Source organism: Vitis vinifera, chromosome 8, assembly GCF_030704535.1.
Source record: "Vitis vinifera cultivar Pinot Noir 40024 chromosome 8, ASM3070453v1".
NCBI lineage: Eukaryota > Viridiplantae > Streptophyta > Magnoliopsida > Vitales > Vitaceae > Vitis > Vitis vinifera.
Window position 1 is genome coordinate 13,172,023 of NC_081812.1, and position 8,174 is coordinate 13,180,196.

Consider the following 8,174-nt stretch of genomic DNA (forward strand, 5'->3'; position numbering starts at 1 on the left):
TTTTAAGCACGGCACATATAATTTTTTATGGTAAATTTCATTCTTGTGATAGTCTTCCGGTTTTTCTGAAAAATGATTGACAAGCCAGCCATAAACTTCATAGGTTGCAAGTGATATAATGTGTACGTGCAAAAGCAGGAGTGTCTTTCCCACACGTTCGATATGATTACTTTAAGAGGCCGAGGCCGAGGCCCCCACCATAGATATAAATCCTCAAGATTCAAATCTTTGTCACTTGGCGCTCTCATAGGATATCGTGTCTATCTTCCTGATGAGATCTCCCCTTTCATCTTCAATCTAGGGCTAGGGTTTTTCGTTTTTCTTTATTCATATTGGTTTTCATTTCTATTCTTGAGGCTCTTCAGGATCCGCAAAATATTCTCTCTCCTGGGCAATGGTGGAACAATTGCTTTATTGGACTATCGATTGTGTCTTTTCTCATATATGTCTTTTTTTCTTTCTAGAATGATGAGTCCTGTTTGGGTGCCGAGAAAATTCTGGTGATCATTTTCGTTTTTTCAAAACCTCAAATTTTCTGATATCGATTGAATTTTTGGGAGGAGAAATGCTGTTCGGTCTTCTCTTGAAACCGCATGCAGCGGCTGTGAAATGCAGACACATGGCTCGTCATTTTCATGTGATAAAACCATGGTCACGAACCATGGAAAATGCTATACCTGTGACTTCACCGTCGTCGGATTGATTAGGGTTCCCTTCTCCCTCTCCAATGCAGGCAGTACGCATAAGTTTAGTTTTTGAAACGTTTTCATTTCCAGCAAGATAATAATTGTTTAGTTGGTAGGTTTGTGAGAACGTTTTCTGAAATTCCAAGAATATGGAGTACAATAAGTGGTCTATTTTGATCTGTTCGGTTGCCGAGAAGGTGTTTGAACTGTAAAAAATTCTTGATTTTTTAAAACAGAAGTTGTTCCACAAACTTTCAGTTTCTTTCTTTTTTCTCTGTTCTTCCAGGAATCTAAGATGGTAAAATGATATCTATATATATATATATATATATTGCTCGGTCTCTAATTTGTTTGTTTGTTTCTTTTTTTATTTTTCTTTTGTGTATGTGAGTTTAAATTGGTTGATAGTGGGAATTCTTTGAAGCGGCAATGAAGCCTAGAAGAACAGTGGAGCAAGCAGTGACTCTGATCTTCATCATGACAGGATCAATAGCACTGGTTATTATAGCATGATGATTTTCAATTCTGAAAATTGGAAATTTCCCACTGGATTTTGTTTTTATTTCTCTGAAATTGTTTGTGCTTCAATTTTATAAATTCATATGCTTTTACCCTATTTGATAGGCCGTGCTATGATCATTTTGATCTTGTTGAATTGTTCTTATGCATATGACTTTGAATTTGAAATCATTCTTTGTTGCTCTTGTAGATAGTGAATTAATTAGTGTTTTTAATACTTATATGTGAGATTTTATTTATTTGAGTGCTACTCTTTTAGAATTGTGTGTTTGTTGAGGAGATGTAGAAATGTAATAAAAGCAAAGAAAATGAAAACAGAATGTTATTTTTGAAAGTAATTTTCATTTTCATATCATCCTAGAGGGCTATCTGCCTATTGAGTGCTTTGTGGGCGTCTTAGTGGTTTGAGGGGATATAAGACTAGTCAGGTGCTTCATGGGCGTCATCTTATAGGCTTGAAGGGTTATCAACTTGGCCAGGTACTTTATGGGCACCCTATCGACATGGTCAGTGCTTCAGGGCATCTTATCAAGCTAAATGACTATTGGCTTGGTCGGTTGCTTTGTGGTCATGCCTTGGGCTGATTGGATTATTGGCTTGGTCAAGTGCTTTAGGGGCATCTTATTGGCCTGAAGAGTTATCAACCTAGTTAGGTGCTTTGCAGACATCCTAGTGGCCTTAAGGGCTATTAGCTTGGCTGAGTGATTTGGATACATCCTGTCAGTCCCAAAGGCTGGGTGCTCATAAGAATCCTAGTGGTTGGCTATTAGCTTGGTTGGGTACTTTGTGAGCTCGCTTTAGGCCAATTGGGCTATGGGCCTGACTGAGTGCTTTGAGGGCATCTTAGTGACTTGGAAGATTATTAACCTGGTTGGATGCTTAGAGGGCATCCTATTGGCCTGAAAGGTTATCAACCTGGTTGGGTGCTTCATGGGCACGCCTTAGGCTAATTGGGCTATGGGCTTGGCTAGTGCTTTGAGAGCATCCTATTGACTTGAAAGGTTATTGGCTTGGCTGGATGCTTTTAGGCACGCCTTAGGCAGATTGGGCTATGGGCTGAGCTAGGTGCTTTGAGAGCATCCTATTGACTTGAAAGGTTATGGCTTGGCTAGATGCTTCTGGGCATGCCTTAAGTTGATGGTCTATTAGCTTGGTCGGGTGCTTTAGAGGCATCCTCTAGGTTGGGAGGGCTATTAGTTTGGCTAGGTGCTTTGTGGGCACGCCTTAGGTCGATTGGGCTATGAGCTTGGTTAGGTGCTTTAGAGGCATTGACCAAGTCGTTTGTGAAATTATTAATGCAACTCTATGCAACAACACTAAGTTACCTTTGTGAAAATGTGTCCTTCTCCTATTGCTCTAGTCGTTCCATGAAGTTCAACATCTCCTTGATGATTCTTGTTGCTTGGCTCAACTTGTATGCCTCCTATAATGGTTTAGCAAAAATTTTAACTTCTTGTGGCCAAGCAAGGTTGTTGTTGGTTTAGTCATGTTGTGTGCTTGCTAGCTTCCAAGCATGGTGTGATAAGTTCCATTCTGTGCCTTATTGCGCCTAGTCCACCCAGTTTGGTTGGGGGTCCAACTATAGCTAGTGTGTCTACATGACTATGCTAAATGTGCCCAATGCTCGTTCTCTAGGGCCTCCATTGTTTCTTGCATTGCAACAACCTATCTTTGAATGTTAGGATTGGGATTTGTGTTTCATTTATGTTGTTGGCTGCGCGAGTGGTTGCCATGGGGCTTTTGGCTTTTTGTCCATTCCCATAGATGTCACCTATTGTTGGTGCTCAAACTCCAAAGTTAGGTCCTTGGATGATCTCATAGAACAATACTTTTCCTTGAAACGGTGATTGACCCATTTGTTTGCTTCAACTACCTAGCACCTATACCAATTTTTAGTTGGGGTGAACCCGTCTATGCCTCTCTGACGGTTAAGTTAAAACTTGATTGAACAGAGGTTGGTAAGAATGGGATTAGCCTAGGTTTAACATGAGGGATGAAGGAGAGCTGAAAACTAATATTAGTTAGCGCATGTGGGATCAAACCTCTTGTTCTTAGAGTCATAGGTTTGCTTAAATAGTCTTCGTTTATTATGCTATGATTGGTTATTGAAACGGTAAACTCTCTCCTTGTGAAGGAGCAAATAAGTAGTCATGCCTGGGTTGTTGTGTAGAGTTCGTTATTGGCTCTCTGCATATGTTAAGAGTCCCCTAATAAGTTGTTAGGGATGACTCTTATTGATGGGACTTGTCATTGACCGAGCTTTGACATCGCTGTACCAAGTCAGAGGTGACTTTTATGTTTCTAGAGTCCTTAGCTTTGTTGGCAAGAGAGAGAGAGAGAGAGACATCGACACCATGTTCTTGGAAGTGGAACATGTAATAGGTTTTCAATGGTTTTTGTAGTTGAGGAGACCTGGTGGTCAATTATGTTAGGTGGTCAATTGTGTTGAACTGTTGTGACCGAACTCAAATGCTTTGGTTGCTAGGCTTGGCCATTAGTTAGATTGGTGTGCTTTGATGCTTTAGCCGTCAATTGGGAAACTTTCTTCTTGGATAGTGGTTGGGTGCTTGTGATTAGAAAGGAATGTTGTTGATTCGGGCCATAGGTCATTTGGTGCTTCTCAGTATCTCCAGTGTTCTTGCCTCGGTGTTCGTCTGGAAGCCTCGAGATGGTAAGTGTACCTTGTTGGACGATCTACTGTTTCAGGGTGATTAAACCTTGGGCACATGGTTCAAGCACTTTTACCCAGGGTTGTGTTCAACATATGGCTTGTTGGATCAATTCGACCTCCCGGTGTCTATTGGCTCTCAAGACCTAAACCATCTGGTACCTCTAATAAGTATGTTGCTTCTCTAGTTTAAAGTCTTAGTTGTATTTTTGGTTTGACTTAAATGGTGGTTTGGAAGCTCTTAGCTATGAAAAATTACAGGGGTATTGTGATGTAGGAGGATTTAAAAATATGGTAAGCTAGGCCACTTTGGTGCATTAAATATATGATTGTTCTAGTGTTAAGAATTCACTTGCATTAGGTTTTCATGTGTCTAGGTTATTAATTCTAATTAGGTTTTGATTATATTCATTTTCTACTTTATCTAGACTTCTATTTAATATTTTTCTTTTAGGAATAATTCAATTATGATTAGGGTTGTTTTTCCATTATATTTAGGATTAGGATTAAGGTGACGTTTTTTATTTTATTTGAAGCCTTAGCATGCCTTAATTTGTCTGAAATTTAATTAGAAATCGACATAAGAATGTCATTCATACTTCAAATTTGATATAAAATTTATAGTTTTGAACTTTTTGTATCAAACAAAATGTCTACAAATAAGATTTAACTTAAAAATCACATGGTACTAAAAATATGCACTATTAAGGCTTCAAATGAAAAAACAAACGGTGCTAACTTAACACATGGGAACACATGAAAGCAAAGATGCAGAAGTCATTCTTATTATTAGATTATGCTATGGAATTGTATAAGAAGTTCCACCATTAAAACCAAGAGGTATGCCAGTTGTAGAATACACCTCTGAGTTTGATAATCTCTTTATTTGAGTAGATTTTAATAAGAGTAATGAACAAATGATGTCCAGTTACCTTTGAACTTGAATTCATCAATTAGAATGAGATGAAGTGGTTTTTTTAAAGGTATTAGCTACTTCTTCCTCAAGAGGATTCAATACTACCTTCTTTCCATCTATTTGGAATGCATGTGTTCAATTAGCATAGTGGTCAGTGTTTTTGTCATACAACCATGGTCTTTCCAATAGAATAAAAAATTTGTAGACACAACATTACATCAAACCTCATCATTAATAGTGTCCCCTATAGTGAACCTTGAACAGTAAGAAATAACTTGCACCTTGTTCCCTTTTCAAAACCGTGCAATATTGTAAGGAAGTGGATGCCTTTCAATAGTCAATTTCAACTTTACATCAGCCTTTTGTGAAACAATATCATCTTTACTATCACCATCAAGAATAAAATTGCATACCTTACTGCCGCCAAAGGTGCACTTGTTAGAAAAATATCATATCATTCTTCTTCTTCTTCAAATTTTGGTGTTGTCATACTTGGTGCACCACCAAGGATCCTCCTTGCATCGAGAAAATATCATTGTGGTCTAAGTGTGTCGTTTTTCTACACAAGTGAAACAACGAATTTGTGATGTATTGTGTTATCTTGAATAGTTTGTAGTAGGGTTGTTTTGCATTTTGAACTTATGTATTTTTTCCCTTTTCCACCCTTATCAATAAGGATAACTGGTCTAATTAGTGATGGTACTCCCCTGCTGATTCGTTTTAACTTTCTGATCACTTTGATCGCCGTGCATAGCAACTATATTTCTCTATGATTAACCATTAAGGTGCTTGGATAAAGTTTTTCTTGCACCATAACCCCATGCCTTATTTTTTACTGTAAGGCTTGTAGTTGAGCTTCTTCCAGGTTGAACAAAAGAACCATTCCCATCTTATCTCTAATTGATGAATTCAATATGTAATGAGACATCATTTGTTCATCACCCTCAAATTGAGAAATTATCAACCTCAAAGGTGTATTCTGCAATTGAGATGCCCTTTTGCTTAATGAGTACAACTTATACAATTGCATAGCATAATCCAATGGTAAGAATTGCTTCTACATCTTTGTTCTCATGTGTTCCCATGTGTTAATTCCATTTTACCTTGTCGACCATATTACTCTTCAACTCTCTTCTACCAATGAAATAGTGAAACACTAATATGAAGTTATTCAAAATTTTCTTAAGAAAAGTAGAACTGTTTTCTAAAAAGTTAGAAACAAATAAGGGTATAAAATCATACAAAAGACCTTGTGAGATCCACAATTTAACTGAACAAGAGGAATTTGAGATTCCCTCCTAAGTTCCTATTTAACTTCCTACTTCTAAGAACCAAATGAAGTGTAAATGTGGGTGGCTTCAATTTCTGGATCTTAAAGAACCTGAATTATCTATCTTCATTTTATGATGTGCCTTCTATTTTCAAAGTCATGAACCATGGAAGTACAATTGAATTCAAGTAAGAATTCAACTCAAAATTAGTAGTTTGGCCAGTGTCTGGATTGTGTTAGGAACACATAGGGTGATAAAGGACAGAAATTGCAATGGTTTGTGATGAACTTAAAACAAGTTCAACTGGCAGGGGACATGAAATCCAAATTGAGACTGAAATGTGTATTTTTATCAGTCTTCGACATGGAAAAAAAAAGGGAATATGAGTTAGATGTTCTCTTGTTACATATCATGCCAGGTCCTCTTGAAAAATTTGTTTGCAACTATTTGTATTGGACATCCTGCTTTTTTTTTTCCTTGTTGGGAATAGAACCTAGAACCTTCTGCATCCCAACCCCATTCCTGCCACTTGCCAGTTGAGCCAGGCAGGGGCACTCATATTCCCTCATTTTTTGAAGGACAACTCTTCTTGTGTTAAAATTAAGACCAGATATATAGTGAACATTAGAAGTACTGTATGATCATGGTCATACCACCTTGAAATACAGAACTCCCTATTGGATCTCACACTGCATTTTCAAAAGTTTTAGAAGTGTGCCAATGACATGTGGATATGGACAGAAATATTTTCATGGCGTATCAGACGTGATAATCCATAGAGCTTAGATGCAAAAAGAGTTAAGTTCTTTATTTAAGCTGGAGTTATTTTAAAGAACCTTGTTTATTCTTCACTATCTTTTCTTAGTCGATGATTATGTCCATGGAGTCAATGCACAGTGAACTTGATTTTAGAGAATCTTAATTTTATTAACACATTTATGACAAATTAAAAATTTCTTGTTGCACAATAATGGGAAATAGTTGGTCTTCTTTTCTCGATTAAATATTGATTGACATGGCTGGTTTGATATGGCATGTTACAGAATTGGTTCATTCTTGTGGGCTGTTAAAGGCAGGATCAGGTTTGTCACAACAGGTGCACATTATACTGTTTATCTTGGAACAGGATATACTCATTCTTTCTAATTATCTGTCAATGTGATACAGATTTCTTGTTTGAATTTTTTGCCCTTTGATTTGGATATTGTTTTTCTCCTTTTGAGCAAGGGATTTTGGATTTATTGAAAATGTTCTGGTCATTGAAGTCAGGTTGAAGCAATGAATGAGGCTTGATGATTCTAAAACATCCCTTTTGACAAAATTCTGAAGGTTGGATTTGTTGGAGGAACCAGTCTGCTTTGAACAAGGAGGCTGAAATTCACTGTTTCGTGCAAATAAACATGCCATAAGGTAACATAGCATTTAATAATTGCTCATTGCTATTGACTTGAAGCTTTTGGACTTTGAGCTTGTTGGTATAGCTTCTTATTTTGGCTTCGCTGGAAGCTGGAAGTTAAGCCCTTTTACACGAAGTAACATTTTCCTGATTTAGCTCTTTTCAAGGTCATAAGTTCTCTAAACAAGGATAAAAGCTTTTATTGAGGTTAAAATAGTGCTTTTGGATTCTTGAAAATCAATTCAAATGGGTGTTTGTATCTAGGAAAAACGACAAAAGATCTAGGCTATATTTACTGAGGGAAAAAATATTAAAAAAATGATTCTTATTTTACATTTACTTTATGGTAGAAAATTGAAATAAAAAATTAAATATAATTAAAATTAATTAAAAACTTATGTAATTTAAATTATTTAATCTTTATAATAGAAAAAAAAAGTGAAATAACTTTGTTGAAACATATAAAACTAATTTATTGATTTTAATTTTATATTTTATTTTTCAATATTTTTCTGATATTGTCCTTAAAATTTTTCAATCAAACATATGGACGGTAGAGAAGGGTTGACTCCTATTGGAGACATCTTAGTTTTTTTTTAATACAGATTTGTTTTAGGGGTTAAGTGATTTTCAATGAAAACATCAAATTGTTTTTCGTTTGGTATCGTATGAATTTTGTCATTCACATTCAGTTTCCACGTATGACTTTGGACTTCTA

The 8,174-nt window shown here is 36.4% G+C and overlaps 1 long non-coding RNA gene across 2 annotated transcripts; it reads left to right on the forward strand.

Annotated features, from left to right (window-relative positions):
- Nucleotides 1–205: 205 nt before the first annotated feature.
- LOC100854396 (uncharacterized) lies at nucleotides 206–7,607 on the forward strand. 2 transcript variants are annotated; one of them, XR_786416.3, is made up of 3 exons: nucleotides 206–736; nucleotides 7,104–7,156; nucleotides 7,330–7,607. It is a non-coding gene; the product is annotated as an uncharacterized LOC100854396 (long non-coding RNA). The 2 variants fall into 2 exon arrangements; XR_002030588.2 differs by having other exon boundaries at nucleotides 7,104–7,607.
- Nucleotides 7,608–8,174: the final 567 nt, after the last annotated feature.